The sequence below is a fragment of the Diabrotica undecimpunctata genome, chromosome 2 (genome assembly GCF_040954645.1).
Source record: "Diabrotica undecimpunctata isolate CICGRU chromosome 2, icDiaUnde3, whole genome shotgun sequence".
Classification (NCBI taxonomy): domain Eukaryota; kingdom Metazoa; phylum Arthropoda; class Insecta; order Coleoptera; family Chrysomelidae; genus Diabrotica; species Diabrotica undecimpunctata.
In genome coordinates, this window is record NC_092804.1 from 76,697,715 (window position 1) to 76,715,509 (window position 17,795).

The 17,795-nt window shown below is 32.4% G+C and overlaps 1 long non-coding RNA gene across 1 annotated transcript in view; it reads right to left on the reverse strand.

The window, feature by feature from the left end:
• Nucleotides 1-4,244, reverse strand: part of LOC140433351 (uncharacterized) — a 119,258-nt gene extending 115,014 nt beyond the window's left edge. Inside the window, exon 1 of the long non-coding RNA XR_011949929.1 lies at nt 4,051-4,244. This is a non-coding gene — a long non-coding RNA (uncharacterized lncRNA). The remainder of the gene's footprint in view (nt 1-4,050) is intronic.
• Between the last annotated feature and the right edge of the window lie 13,551 nt (nt 4,245-17,795).

Sequence of the window (17,795 nt, forward strand, 5' to 3'; positions counted from 1 at the left end):
CTCATGGCTATTTACTACAGCGCAAAAATAAACCAGTTTGTGAAGTGTGCAACCATGTTCTAACGGTAAAACATTTTTTAATACAGTGTCCTAAATATAACAGTGAACGACTCAAATATAGCATACCCAACTGCCCTAGAAGAAAATACAGATACCCAAAGAATAATTTCTTATCTCAAAGACTGTCAACTTCTTCATAAGATTTAAAACATACATTGTAATACACATACATATTAATATTATTAATTGTAAACTAATATATATATATATACACTATTTGTGCCATCTGCCTCTGCGTGGTAGATGCGTTTAAAAAAAAAAGGTATTTTTATTTGATTATAGATTATATTAGATTTATATTAGATTAGATATTCAGTTTTGTGAAAGCGCCTGTCTTAGACAAATTAAAGGAGCGCTCCTAAGATTTTTCGGGGTTTGGCTTAAAATTAATTCGTAGTTTATTTTTATTATATTTAAGGCATCATTTAGATTTTTTTTCACTTCAGCAACAAAAGTTTTGGTTGTGCAATGTATCGTCTACATGAAAGTCCTAGTATCTACTGGTATCTGTTAATCATTTGTGTAAATGTAATACAGTGTAGGTGCCATTACGCTACCCCAAGCGAGACCATTCATCTGCGTTCTTCATCTTACCATTGAATGATACGAAAAATTTTCTGTTCTGTAGATATACGCGGATAAAACCCGTGATGTTTTTATCTAAGGCGATGTCATACAGTTTTGGAGAAATGTCCTCTAATTTAATATGTCGTAAGTGGCATTTAGATTGACAAATACCACCCCTGATACCCGATATCTTTTGTACCCGTTGTTGCTTTTTGCAAAAACGGGTACGTTATTAAGTACGTTAATAAGTATTACGAATAAAAATAAATAAGCAAGAAGAATATAAGTGATCTATATTTAAACCAAATGACAAAAAAAAGAATATTATATATACATTTACTTCTAAATTAAATATTAAATTTTGATATGCCTGACAGTGAAAGATACAAAAACACAATTATTTAAAGTTGAAATAATGATAGCTTGTACAATCACAAAGCATTTAAAACAATAAGACCGAACATATTATATGTAATTGTAATAGATATGTTGCCGAGAATCAAGTTACACTAAGGTACCGAAATATTTCTTCTTTTAGTATCTGCCATAAGTGTATCTATGTGTTTATGTGTATCTAAAATATAGTATATAGGATATTGAATTCCCTACATTTAAAAATCGAAATACTGAAATTAGACAGTAAAAAATTGGAATTTTAAGAATGATTTATAAATTGTTATAATTCAAATTTTACTACTTCATGAAACAAATATTTTATTCGTCATAAACTGTAGCAATCGAAACATCGGAACGTACATTTATAATATAATAAATTTTTCAGTGCCAATGCATTAAAAAACATACTAGTACATAAAAATGGACCCTTGCCTTTTCAAAGTTTATAATAGACACTTATTTAAGTTTATCTATAATTAAAGCAAGTAATATAAATTACCACCATAAAATATTTAACTACAATAACCAAGTACGTATTTGTGAAATTTCTCGATGACTAAATTAATTGATATTTAAATAAATTTGAAGATCCAAAACGTACCTGCTGTAAAATTTAAAAATCTACGACTAATCAAATTATTGGCAACATCGGAGGAGTTTAGTTGTGTACGCAAAGAAATGTACACGGATCCCAAAAGTGTTTTAACCTATTACGGAGTCCACTTAATCCGACGTGTTGGTCGGAGTCCACATAAAGCGCCACCCAGATAATAATATACACCGTGTATATTCGCCTGGAGTTAGTATAATACCGTTTTAGAACGGAGCTTACATTAACCGCTAGATGTATATATATACATATATATATATATTATATATATATTATATATATTATATATATATATATATATATATATATATATATATATATATATATATATACCATTTTTAAAGGAATCTTTGACTTCCAACACACTTTGTGGAAGCATGCATACTTACATACATTAACGAATTATTCATTTAGATTTTTAGGGTTTGGAAGAGAAAATGTTTAGGCTGTGTCAGTTTTATTATTAAAATCATATGTTATGTTAATGTTAAAGAAGGCATGCTAATTAACGTAATGCTAGTAAGTAATTTCAGGTTTACAGACGATACAATAGTCCTTGCGGACGATAGAGCAGGGCTGCAGATTTTGGTTAATTACATTACAAAGTACTGCTAGCGGTATGAAATGGTTGTGAATACAGAAATAACGAAGATTATAATTTTCAGTAAGAACAAGATTGAAGACAAAAGAAAATACGTTAAAGAAAAAGTTTTAGAGAAAGTTGTGTTATCGAAGCATGTAAAAAATATCTTAGCCGCAACACGAAAGTATTAAGGAGGATCAAAAAAGAAAAAGAAACACTGAACACTGAAGAATTAGCAAAACATCTTTATTCGAAACATTTGCAGACAGCGTAAAATCAGCTGTAATCATAGCCTTAACCTTATATTTTTTACATAAGCAGTTTTCTTATAAATGTTTAAAAGGTTCATTTATAAATCATATACCAATTTGATGGGTCAGTAACACCAGAAATATCAAAGGCTATTTATTGTAGCAGTGATAGATGTCGTGAAGTGTGGAAAACGGTTAAGAAACAGTTATACCGTTCCTTCATACCTTCCATGTAATAGCAGTTGAAGAACTACTTCCAAAAGACCCTCCCAAACGTAGATGATTTTGTGATTGGATTAAAAGAAAATAAATGAGACGTAAGCCTCAAAAAGAACATTTTATTTACCAATGAAGCCAACTTTACAAGAAATAGGGTCACTAATCATCACAATACCCATGCCTGGGCCGACGTAAATTCTAACGGGCTGGAATTGTCAGTAAATATTTAGTTAAGTCAGTTTTTCTTATTAATAATTTAAACATAGAAAAGTATTTTTCATGTTTACAAAACAAACCGTCCCTCTACGAGGAAGATGTATCGTTAACAATCAGAAAATATGTATGTAGTTTTTGCAGAATGACAGTCCACCGCATTATAGGGACAAGGTTAGGGCATTTTTATTTCAACACTATCCAGAACGTTGAATAGGAAGGGGGACCGATGCATCAATTATATGGACACCGCGCGGTCCAGATTTTAAATCAATGGATTTTTGTTTTTGCGGATTTATAAAAATCTATGTTTATTTCGTGAAAATAAGTAATGCTGAACAATTATTAAAAATACTAATTTTACAAGCTGTTTGACAGAAAAATTTTATTTTTTTGAATATTCGATATTCATTGTTGAAACGAGGTATAGTCTGCATACAGGAAGAAACTTACTTAAACACTTTTTAAATTGAATTATTATCTTTTTTGTTCCTAATTGAAAGCTGGTAATAAATTTAATATTTTTAAAACATAAATATAATGTAAAGATGGGGAGAAATATTTGAAGGTCTCTAAACATCTAGAAAACCCAAGAAAAAATATTTTCGCTACTTCGATTTTATTGGCAATGGTATGTTAACATATAATATAATGTTTTATAAAAAGATTCAAATACTTTTTTAGCAATATTCAAAAATTTGGTTTTATTTTGTAACCTTACCACCCGTTACTTTTTCTGGGTGCCCTTTTGCACATAGGTAAGTTAGGCCAAATCGACTTATTTTCATTCCTAATAATCGTGGTATAATTGATGACTAATTTTTTTTTGACACCCTGTATGTAAATTATAACACAATGCATGGAAAACCATAATAAACAAATCACTAAAAATTATAATAGTAAAAAAATAAGGTAAAAATACAGAAAAATATAGACAAATTAAAATATTTGCGATTTTAAGAATTTTTTGACATAGCTACTTTGAAAATTATATTGTTAGTCCGCAAACAATGAAAATACGGTGAAATAAGTAAAAATAGTAATATTTTCGATAAATGAAATGAATACTTTCTCGAGCAACAAATTTTTATAAATGTAACTAAGAAAGTATGTTTTTATTATTTGTCGTTACTTAGTTTATTGCTTCGTACCTGTATATAGGTCCTAAAGCTGGAGCGAAGATGTTACCATACTCAAAAAAAATGTCATCAATAGAACTGTTGTATACTCCAGGCCACATTTTTTTTTAATTTTGTAAAAATATCACAAAAATTTTGTTGAACACACAAGACAACGTAACACCTAAAATACGCGACACTGACACTAAAGTTTTGACATACTGATTTTAAACTTTTCATTTTTGTCAAGCATAGGCGTAGAAAGGGTGGTTCATTATCACATAATACGTTTCAATTTTAGCGTATAACGCGTGTATTTATGCTTGATAATGTATGCGTTACATATCTTAATTTTTGTATTTTCTCTTTTTAGTTTTTGGTTGTTTTACTGTTCATTGCAGCTTTTATTAAATGATATTTAAAATTTTTTAAAAACCTTTTTTTGGTAACTTTTTTTGGTAATTACATTACGTCTAAAGAAATGTAATAATAATAATACATTTCTTTTTTTCATTTGGTTTACATTTACATTTTGTCTTTTCATTATATTGAAATCTCTGCTAAATATTATTATTATACTTACAGTACTTTTTAACCTCGTTTACTTCTTTGCAGAATATTTTAAGTACTAGCCTTTGTAATGTTTTATCAATTCAATTATTATTTCCGTAAATTATTGATCGACTACTGGTGCCTTTTTAATTCCAGTTCCTGTCACCTATTGTTTTTTTTCTATCGTAATAATTACTCAACTAACAAAAACTACTTTACATGGTATGTTCAATAAAAATACCGTGGTTTTGGATTTTAGCTACTTGCGCAGAATAGTATATCGTCATAATTCTGTTTGCCTATATCCCTATGTTACCTATCCTATGTTATCGCTAGCCGTGGATATCCGATAGTACGTAGACTGTGATCCACCACAGAAAATAACATAAAACTAGGTACGGAACAAACGATGAATACAGAGTGTTATCGAAAGAAATCAGAAAACAGTGCCGCAAAGACAAAACCTAAGGATTTATTTCAGAAGATCAAACTCCTTACCAGAGAATTTAAATCTTAAACGTGGTATGTAGTAGATAAGAAAGGTAATCTAAAATCCGATACTGACGAAATATTGGAAAAATGGCGAAACTAATGTAGAAACTATATAAAAATAAAGAGTTACTAGCAGACAATCAGTGGCCCTCTGACTACCCTAGAAAACCTACTGTCTTACTCGCTGAAGTCAAAGATGCAATTAAATAGCTTAAGACAAATACATTCCCAGGCATTGAGTCAATACCAGGTGAAATACTACAGTTACTAGGTAACAAAGGATTGCATATCATTCACTCTGTCTGGCTGTTTGGAATTCAGAAAATGGCTATCTGATTGGGGTACCTTAATTTATATCCCGGTACACAAAAAAGGAACTACTACCAAATGTGAAAACTACCGCACACTGTCACTAATAACACATGCTAGTGAAATCTTGTTGCATACCATCAAAATCAGATTAAAAACTATCTACATTACCAAATACCTCAGGAACAAGCGGAGTTTGTAAAGGGTAAAGGCACACGGGAACAAATCCTGAACCGCAGACAACTTATTGAAAAGTCTAGAGAATTTCAAGTACCTATGATTATAATATATGCTTCGGACTTCCAAAAGAAATTTGGTTGTGGAAACTGGATAAATCTGTAGTCCCTTTTAATAGAAATAGACATACCAATGCCCATGATATGTCCAAAGACATATCTGTCTTTCAAAATATCAAGATGAGACTGGTGAATGCCCTTGTATTTTTAATAGTTCTATACGGGACAGCGACTTGGACTCTTCGTGGATGCGAGTGCCAAAAAATTGGTGCCATTGAGATGTGGTGCTGGAGAAGAATGCTGCGCATACCTTGAACAGCTCATAGGACAAACATTTCCATTCTAAACCAACGCAAGATTAAAAAAAGCTGTCCACAATATGTCTGTAACGTATTCTGTAATATTTCGGTCACGCGGTTTGCAGAGGTGACGATAGTTTGGGGGAATTAATTGTTTCTGACAACGTTCCGGGGAGAAGATCAAAAGGATGATCACTAACTAGATGGTCCGACTAAATTAAGAATTCAACTTTAAACTCATTCTGCGAAGCTCTCAAAGCAGCTGTAGATGGAGACCAATGGATAAAAGTTGTTAGGAATATTGGAAGAAATCAAGATCCTCAGTAATGGAGAAACAACAAGAGAAAGAGATATCCCTATGCAGGGATGACTTATATAACATTTTTTTAAAATTTCCTACGTTCTTTCATAATAATATTAATCCCCTCCACAGACATATCTTGTCTAACCGTCTTTTAGAAAGTCTTCCTTTTTCTGTTATTGCTTTCACACTTGCAACGTAGTTATTCTTTAATTGATTATTATTTTCACGTTAAAAATATTTCACGAAAATTTGATATATATATTGACAATAAAGATTCGGTTACAAATAAAAGTGAGCAAGAATAAAAAACTGTTAGGTATGAAAAAATTAAATGATGTGTTGTTATTGACAATAATTAGAACACTAACATCAGTGGTTTCTAAACTTTAGTCATCCACATGTTACTACAGTAGACCAACATATAACGGCAGGTAATGTGTTTGTGGTTAAGAAACCATTTTGCACCGGGAAAGCCTGAGGGAATAGTCATCCTCATTTTGGATGGACATAGCTCCCAATATAGCAGTATGGACATTGGAGTTTGCAGAGGAAAATAACATAAATTTGCTTTGTCTACCCAGCCACACAATTCATTATCTGCAGCCACTAGACATAGCAATTTTTAAAACTTTAAAATTTTAATTCCTACATTAAAATTAATCCAAATAGAAAAATTTCGGGACTAGTGTTTGGAGGACTACTTAAAAAGGCACGGGCAAGCAGCAACGACAGACAACACAATATCCGGATTAAGAAGTGCAGGAATTATCTCGTTTAATTCTAATGTTATATCCGATGCCTTTTTACCATCAGATTCAGATCAACAGCAGAAAAACAACGAGTAACACAAAAATAGACATACTTCACCTTAAACAGTTTGTTCACATTAGTAGGAAACCAATCACGAATTCATCAGAAAAAACAACAGCAGAAGTAGATAAAGAACAGGAACATGAATCGCAGGCAAACTTTATTACAGCTGGGCTGTGCGGAAAATTCACAGGAAATAATGTATTCTTTAAAATAAGCACCAGAAGCACCAGAAGCATCTATCTAACTTTAACAGTGGCAACAGAAAAATGTCTAACAATCCATGTGAAACTCCTGGATTATATTTTGCCAATACCTATCCTAGATAAAGTTACCTTATCCAAGCAAGAATTCTAGAGCTCTAGCTAACAGACAACGACAAAACAAAACAAGTGAGTCAGTGAAGAGTATACCAAATGCTAAAAGGAAGGCCAAAAAATAGTAACCAAAGGGACTACCAAGGAAAATACCAAAACCAAGCAACCTAAGGAAAGGAAAGGCGTGTATTACTGATACTGAATCCGACTCATCGCTGGATATCCACTTGCAAGACGATGATGACGACGTAGACGATAAAGATTAGTGTTCTGTAAGATGTTGTGAACTACAGAGTTACACTAAAACGGACGTGAATTGGATCAAATGTATTAGTTGCCAACTTTGGACGCACGAATACTGTTTAAAATATGAAGCCATGTGTGATATATTATGATAAAAAGCAGAAGTAAGTTCACAATGTCACCCCAAGTAAATTTGCCGTTCCACTCTAATACATGGATAAAATGATGAATTTAGTAAAAATAAATATTGTTTTTATTAACATTTTTATTGTCTTAAAGAAACTATAACACTGTTAAGTTTTTGGCAATATATTTTGTGAAATAGGTGCATTTTTATTTTATTTAAATAAACAGTTTCTTGTCTTATACATGGTATAAATCAGGAAATAAAATATCAAATCGAAAATAGTAGATCCGCACTTGTAAAAATGAAGAATTTACTGTATAACAAATTAGCTGCATACGGAGTCAAGGTATGAACTATTTTAGAAGCATGGGGAAAAGGATACAGGTATTCGAGATACACAAAGGAATTACCAAATACCATAGACCGTCATAGTTACCAACGAATAAGTACTTAGAAGAATGAGTTGTCAACACTACCTACTGATAATAGTAAAATACCGAAAACTGCAGTATTCTGCACACATCATGCAAACCTGTACAAGTAGTTTGGAGCGCCATCAACGGATCTATTCTGCAGCACAGTAAAAATAAAGTTCGCATTGCTTTGATTGTGACCAACGTCTGGAACAGATATGACACTCTAAGAAGAATAATGAATTATTAAATATTTTCGATATTTTTATCATTAAAAATAAATGAAAAAGCTTTGAATATTACTAATTAGTAAAAACTTAATTATAAGGATGTTTGCGTGGTAATAAAAATTAAAAGAATAAAATAAATTGTATATCCCACTTAATATACATATTTCAGATGACAACAACATATAGATATATAAATAAATAGTACATAAAAATTTTTAGAACTCAATACACCTAGTTCTACTTTGCTTCTTAACCTTTTAGACCGATTGGCCAGACTTGCTAAAATATTTACTGTTATTGCATGGAACAACAGACGTTTAAGATATACCCAAGATACCTTAATGTACACTGATTCCATCTAACCGAATAGTCCCTAAAGCTCATAGTGGACCAGAGCGTTAAGGGACTTCAGTGCCGTGCGTGAATGTAATTCGGTAAATAAATTAGAATATTCAAAAAATGTTTGTGATGTAGCAATTAAAAATTCAAAAACTTAGCCTAATCTTATAGTTTATAATAAAAAATAAAATAATATTATAAAAAAGATTGAGTTTTATATACATAAAAAGATAGTATTGATAAAATAATACAAGCCATGTTCCCCATCTTTGGTACAGAAGAAATTTATTGGCAAGTACATCTACAAATAATTACGACCAGAATTACGGTACGTATCCTATTGTTTCACCAACCGATTTATATAATGCTTGAAGAATGTTTGTGGCTGTTGCTTGAAGTATCCCATTTTGAAGCATTTTGTATACCTTTTTTTAACGCTGTTTTCAGTGGCCCCAAGATCGCAAGGCAATAAATCATGACCATAAGGTGGATGTTTTAATATCCTCCATTTCTTTAGTTGTAGATTTTATTTCACTACTTTGGCATTAAGGCGAGCATTCTCATGCTGAAGAATGACATTACGTGAGGGATTCCCTGAATGTTGCGTGGAAACGCGCGGGAAAGATTGAACTTGTTCAAAGCTTTATTATAAAGGTTTGCGTTGATAGGTACTCTAGGTTCTGTAAACTCAATGAGCAAGAGTCCAATTTGGGTTTTTCCATTGCATCAATGACGTCTTACTAGATGGTTCAAACTAACGACATACATATAGACCTATTCGCATTTTTTTTTATTTTCTGAGAAAAAGTAACAATCCCCTTGCGCACAAACTTTGCTGTTACTCAGTTTAACCACCATTCTATGGACAATAATGTACTCACACCAACTTTTTCTGAAATTTCACCGTCGTATAATCGACAATTTTTATCTAGTTAAACCTTCCAGACATGCCGCAATCTTGTTTGATAATGCAGTACTCGGTGAAACTGGTCGCGGCTTGTCATTCGTCTTTTCTGATTCAGTTTGAAATTTTGAACATCATTCCTTGACAGTTGGATACTCAAAACATGTAACTTTGCCCTTTACTATACAATTACGTTGAGATACTTTATCTATTAACAATGTAACCGTGAACGATTACGAATTTCTTAAGGGCTAGACTTAAATATCAAGCAGTTCATTATTAGATAGTTGATAAAAAAATACACGAATAAACAAACAAACATCATATCGATGGCTTAACTTGCAAATGGGCTAACTCCATTTTGTACTGAAATACAGGTTTTGGCGTTGTCGACTGGGTCTAGTTGTCACTCACAATATGTTCAATAAAATATCTCCCTAGCTTTTAACATTACGGAGAAAACGGTGTTTTAGAAAACTGTGAATTAACAGATAAAATAAAGCTGATTAGATAACGATACAGTGTATAAGAATGGTGGTAAGTACTTTTAATTAACAAATATACCTTTTTGTTAGAAATATCCAGCTCCAGTTACAGCGTACCATGGTACAGCAGGAAGACAACAATACTAGCTTGATTGACAAAAATTTAAGTGATGATAGCGACTGTATGAATGCTCAACTTGTACCTTATTCTGAGCACTCTGGTTCTAACAGTGAAGAAGAACCAAAGATAATTAAGAGAAGAAAAAGGTGTCAGGTAAATAAAGCTACATGGAAAGATCAAATGAACAAGCTCCACAGGGAAAAGGTGCAACAGTATTCTGGGTGTAAAAAAATTGAAAGAAAATGGGAAAGAACACAAAAAGTAAACGAGTTCTTAAACCTCGATGCAAATATAGGACAACTGATAAAAGTGCTTTAAAATGTAGCAAAGTTTCAGAAGAAGAAAGGAAAACTATATTTGAGATGTTTTGGAGGATGACTTGGATTTTCGTGAATGGTTTGCAAAACGATGTTTCAAAACACTTTGTTTCTTACCAAAATGACTATCGGAAACTGACAATAGGCAAAGAGAATATTTCTCATAAAACAAATCAACACGCAACAACAAAAAATCCCTACGAAGTAGAAGTGGAATCACTTAAAGAGTTTTTGAACATTCCAAAAATGAAATCCCATTATTGCCGCAAAAATTCGTTCAAGCTTTATTTGTGACCAGAATGGACATCAAAAAAAGTATTGTACAATGTCTCCACATATTATGTTATTCATTGATCTTAAGAAAGGATATAATAGGGTGGCTTGAGAGATTCTGTAGTGGGCAAATATTAAAAAAGGAGCCTTCGGTGAATATGTACGATATGAGCAAGCAACAACTAGTGTTAGGACAGGTGTGGGGAAGATTGATACATGTAAAAGTAGGATTGCACCAAGGCTCGGTGATTAGTCCTTATTTATTCTTGTTAGATTTGGATCAGATAACACCAAAACTTCAGGGTAACCTTTTCTGGTGGTTAATGTATACTGATATTGTAGTGTGGGAAATAGTGGAAGTGGCCTAGAGCTGATAAATGAAAACATAGACATTTGTTTAATCCAAGAAACCAAGAAGAAAGGTAAGGGCCAAAGAGATTATAACCAATATTTTCTAGCATACAGGAGAGCGAAGAAAGAAGAATGAGCACGAACAGGCGTAGGTGTACTTGTTCATAATAAATTTAAAGACAACATAAATAACTGCCGTTATATCTCCGAAAGAATAATACATATGAACATCATAATGGACTACCAAAAATTTAATATCATATCTATATATAGCCCCGGGGACTGGAAACTTAAGAAGGAACGAGAAGCATTCTACGAACAATTACAAACCATTCTGGATGCAATACCTTATGAAGAACATTTAATTCTTATGGGTGACTTTAATGCAAAATTCGGAGATAAAATACTTCAAAGTAAAACAAAGATTTAATGAAAATCATGTCAATGCAAATGGGGAACTCATGGCTAATCTCTGTGCTCTTAGCGAACTGAGAATCAATAATACATTTTTCGACCATAAGCTCCAGTATAAATACACATTTAAAGACTCCAGGGGGTACAAATCTATGATTAATTTTATAATCACTAATAGAAAAATCCACCCAAAGCTGATTCTAGATATCCGAACTTTAAACTCAGCAGACACAGGGAGTGAACACAAGCTTCTTCTTCTTTTTCTAATGGCGCTACAACCCTTTGTGAGTCTTGGCCTGCTTAACAATGTTCTTCCATTCTGCCCTGTCGGATACTTTCCTTCGCCACTGCCTGATGTTCATGGTTTTAAGATCCCTCTCTACGTCGTCTATCCATCTTTTACGGGGCCTTCCTCTTGTTCTGTTTCCTTGGGGCTTCCATCTCTGGATTACTTTTACAGCTCGATTATCTGGCATTCTTTCTAGGTGACCAAGCCAGTTTAGTCTTTGTGATTTTACAAATCTGACAATATCTGCGCTCTGCATTAGTTCATCCAGCTCGTGGTTCATTTTAATTCTCCACGAACTATCGCTGCATTGGGTTGGTCCAAATATCTTCCTTAGTATTTTGCGCTCAAATATTCTCAGTTGATTTTCATCAGTGGTTGAGAGGGTCCACGTTTCACATCCATATGTGACCACTGGTCTAATTACTGTTTTGTAGATTCTCAGCTTAGACTCACGATTCAAGTGAACACAAGCTAGTACTAGCAAAAATAAGAATAAAAATAACACCAAAACATATTCTACAGAAAATCACCGAGGAAAAATTCAATGTAGAATCACTGTGGAACGACTCTACAAGAGAAATGTACCAAAGGAGGCTAGCACAAAAGATACAGCTAAAACAAATAGACGACATCAAAGATATAAACAAGAAAATTAAAAACAACATTGAAGAAGGAGTAACAGAAGCTCTAGAAAAACGCAAAGTCATACTGAACAAAAGAAACAACAACAATAGACTATGGTTTAGAGAAGAAATAAAAGAGAAATTTATAGAGCAACGAGAGGCCTACACAAAGTACAAAACATCAAATACTCCAGAATCCCGATATACCCATAGAAAAATACGAAATGAAACAAAGCAGTAGTTAAGAAGAACAAAAAATGAGTACTGGGAACAGTTTACAAAGAGGATGGAAAGCGACTTCTACAGTACACAAAAACAAATATGGAGATTCATAATAAACAAACGGAAAAAATGACAGAATTAAAGGAATACAATAATATACCATCAAACGAATGGAAAAGATACCTGACGGAACTGTTTAAAGGAAAGGAAAATAATAATCAACACAATAACGTACCTGAATTAAGACACGAAATAAAAATCAGTTTTCAGGAAGTAGAGATAGCCATAATTTCACTTAAAAAAGAAAGTCACCAGGATCAGACGGAATAACCAACGAGCTTCTAAAACACAGATGAGAAAGCATAACATTTGAGATGACAAAACTTATACAAAAACTAATATTGCACTGCAGGATAGCAGACGCCTGGAGAAACAGCATAATGATAACAATGTTCAAGAAAGGAGACAAAGAAGACCCCAACAATTATAGAGGTATAAATCTACTAAACACCGCACTTAAGCTTACCACAAAAGTACTAACTAACAAAATTAGTAAACTAACAACTTTATCAGATAAATAATAAGGATTCAAATATGGAAGATCCTGAGTAGACGCCGTATTTGTACTAAGACAAATCACAAAAAAAAGCATCGAATACAATAAACCAGCATATCTATGTTTTATAGACCTGATAAAGGCTTTCGGTCGCATCCAAGTCGAAGACGTCTTACACTTAATGTATAAAAAAACATACCAATTAATATTATACAAACCATCAAAAACATCTACTTTCATAATAGAATACAGGCAAGGATAAATGGAAAACAAACACAGTGTATATCAGTACAAAGAGGAGTCAGACAGGGTGACTCGTTAAGCCCACTTCTCTTTAATATAATAATGGACGAAATATCACAAGCAGTACGTAAAACTCAAGGTTACAGAATGGGGAACAAAGAAATCCAAATACTATGTTATGCAGGCGACGACGCAATAATCGCCGAAACCGAAGACGAGATCCAAAGATTAACACACATCTTTAATACAACAGCCAAGAAATACAATATGATAATATCAGCAGAAAAACCAAATGCATAACAACATCTTAGTACCCACTACGATGTAAAATCAAAATTAATGGGAAATAATAAAGCAGGAAGCAAGGTTTAGATATCTGGGAATAGATATAACTAGTTACGGAGATGTTAAAGAAGAAGTACGACAACAAAGCTTAAAGTCAAGAAAAGCGGCAGGATCTCTTAATGACACAATCTGGAAGAAGAATAACCTAAGACAAGACACAAAAACAAGAATCTATAAAGCAGCAATTAGACCTATATTAACATACACTGCGGAGACAAGACCTCACACATCTAAAATAAGACGACTACTAGAAATAACAGAGATGAAAATACTTTGACGAATATCAAGGAAAAGTCTGTTGGATAGAAAGAGAAGCGAAAACATAAGAAGAGCATGCGATATAGAAGACATAAATGGATGGGTGACAAAATGGAATTGGGAGTGAAACGAACACATTCGTAGACTGGCATAGGATAGGATAGTACGAATAGCACGAGATAAGTCACAAAATGGACGAAGAAGTATTGTCAGACCAAGAAAAAGATGGTGCAATAATTTAAACAATTTAAGAGGCTAATATTGAAGAAGAAACAGGCTTTAAAGCCTACATACAAAAAGAAAGAAGAAGAAGAAGACCTAGAGCCAAAACTGTAGTAGTGAAGAAATGTGGGAAAAGGGTTTAAAACTAGTAGAACAAAAAGAGAGTACATATTTGAAATGTTCATTTCAACATCGGGTTACTACAAATAAAATAATATCTTTGGATGGTGAAATGATTGTAAATAGAAATAGTTTTAAGTACGTATGATCCGTATTTCAGAGTAATGGAGAAATAGATGGAGATGCATACAATCGAATTGGGGTTGTATGCCAATGAAGCCGGAAGAAACATTCTCTAAAACAGCTATAAGACCAGCTATGATACACGAAACTAAATGTTAGGCAGTTAAAAAGAAAGAGTATATGTAGCGGAAATAAGAATGTTTAGATAAATAACTGAAGAGACAAAAAAAAGATATAACTCTATGCTACTGAGTTCATGCGTTTTCAATTTTTGAGATAATTCGAAAAAGTATGACACTTTCAGTCATACAATCTACTAATTTTAGAAATTAAAAAAGTTTGGCATATATGTCGTGGTATTTCAGACAAGAATTGTGAATTTCCAGAAAAAATAAAAGTCACTTTTAGTGTTGTGCTTCAGGGGTTTCAGGGGTTTTAAGTTTTCCATAACTCGAGTTAAGTCCCGATCTAGTACAGATTAGATTATTTTATTATTTTATTTTTTACTAATAAACTGATTACTTTGTTTACTGATTACCTACTTTATGTATGTTGGAGGATTGTTTATCCATTTATGTTATTTTTATGTATTTAACTATTGGTTAAAAGTAAGGGTTTATTGTTTATTTTTTTTTGTATTTAACCAATTGATAAATTACTGTATTTGTCTGTTGTTATGTATGTATATTTTAACTATCGTTTGAAATAAATTGTTTTTGTTTTTAATAACGTATTTTATTTATTCTACTACCAACAAGTGCCCAGAATAAATATTACACTTAAACCATTTGATAGTTAGAGATCGACCAGAAAAGATCATGCGGTATCAGTCTTAGGTAGGTGTGAGAACTATTTACACCGAACATATTTGATATTTCTTTATATAGTGTGCGACAATATTTAATCGATAATGAAAAGTTTCATATCGAAATTTTCGGGTTTCAGAACATAATTTGTTCGTTTGTTTCGTATTTTTCTTGTAAATCTAAGATTTCTTAACATTCTTCTTTTATGTACAAAAAGTTAAGTGGCTTTGAAAGGTTATGTCTATGAAAGGGATTGATATTGTTATGACTCAAGATAGAAACTTATGTACAAATAAATTATGTACAACCCCGCATGTAGATAAAGGCAAAGAGAATGATGATTGTGATCCGATTTTAAAATGAACAAAAAATGGAAATTGTAAAATATTTATAACCCAGAAAATTATGGTTTTATTACAAAAATAGCAAACCTTGGTTATATCGTGAAATATTTAACACAAAATTTATTCTAACGTTTAAGTCTCCAGAGTTAAGACACTGGCGATGATTGTGATTGATGTTTGTGGCTAAATTAAAGGCAATTGAACAGGGTTAAAAAAAACGTCAATTTGAAAAAGACGAATATAATGGAGGCCAAACCACATATAAGAGGTTTAAAGTGTTGGCTCGCAAAAATATCTAGCGACTCCCTTCTTAACCAAGGCCGTAACTTTTTACTCAAGTTATGGACTTTAAATTACACCATATATGATGGATAGAATAGTTCGGTACATTGTTTCATTTTCATATACATTAAGTACATTTTTATGATAACCAGTACATAGCATTTTATTTATTAACAGTAGAAAGACGGAGGTGGTCATTTTGACCAATTTGCTTTTATAAAGTTTAATAACTTTTCGGAATACAATAAATCGACTTAACGCGTTTGAAATGTGGACATTTAGAAGATTGTTAAGGATTCCATGGGTAGATAGAGTCACGAATACAGAAGTGTTAAGGAGAATAGGCAGAGAGAGGGAAATGGAAAATACAATAAAAGAAAGAAAATTGCAATATCTCGGACATATGATGAGAGGCGAAACATACAACATCTTGAGACTCATAATTCAGGGAAAAGTAGAGGGTAGGGGAAGCGTCGGAAAAAGACGCGTTTCCTGGATGAAGAACCTGAGAAAGTGGTTTGGTTGCAGTTTGGTTGCAATTGTTTAGAGCAGCTGCTTCGAAGGTCAGAATAGCCATGATGATTGCCAACCTTCATCGCGGAGATGGCACTTAAAGAAGAAGAAGAATATATTTTCAACTAGTTGAAGGAGATCTTTGTAATTTGTTGACTATTTCTAAAGTAAATGGTTCTTATATTGGTAGTGTTTTATTTTACATTTATTCAAAAATTCTGGTTTTACAAAATAGTATTTACAGAAGGGCGACAAGTAGTAATTTTGACCCGAATCGATTTTTATGGGTTGTTTTACAAATTTCACTTTTATCTGGGATTTAGTTTAATTGCCAATAAAATTTTCTAAGAATATTATTTCTAGGATTGTTTTGTTGTGCAGTATTAGTCTAAAAGCAGTCAGTGACAGTGTGTTATTAGATTGATTTTCAAAAATGTGACAAGTCGTAGTCGTCGTGTCACTCAGCAACAAGCGTTGGATAATATAGCGGGACTAGAACAATTATCCAAATGTGACGTTTAAGATGTTATAAAAAATAATAAAGAGAATACGGAATTTAAAGCAACTAATCTTGGCAACGATAATAGTAACGATAAAAATTTTCAAAGACCTTCGAGAAGCTCCAGTAATAAGAGCACTGATAACTTCCATAATGAAGCCTGCGATAATAAAGATCTTCTGAATAATTCGAAATCTAACATTGTTTCAGAAACATCTGCTGATGGTATTGTGTGGGAAAAATTAATCTGAACACTTACATACTTACAAACTGGGAAAATTAACCTGCCTGATGGAATTAGTAGAACATAAAGAGAAGGTAAAGTTATGAAAAATAAATAAAAACTAAGAAATATTAAAGCAGAAAAAATTTCTATTAATGATGATATTTCGAATATAGAGAGGAAAATTCACAAAACAACTAGCAAAATGTCACGTAAAGAAAAAGAGAAAGGCAGCAATGTAAAAATAAAATATGGATTGTTAAGGTAGGATCGAAAAAAACTAGTAAACCATTGCTAAAGAAATACTATAAAGAACCAGGCAATGACAATGGACATGAGCAACTATAGAAGAAGCAGCAAAGGTACATATAGATACATAAATAATAAGCAAGACTGTGAGCAACGAGTGATAAGAAAAGAAAAACCCCTGAGTGAGAAAATAAACAGTAAATATTTAAAACCACAGACAATGACAAGGTCCACAATCTAGCTCCCAATCCCAAAGGATGGATATTAACAATATAGAATGTCAGAGGTCTTCACGACAAAGAAATTAAACTTGCTGAAGAGTTTG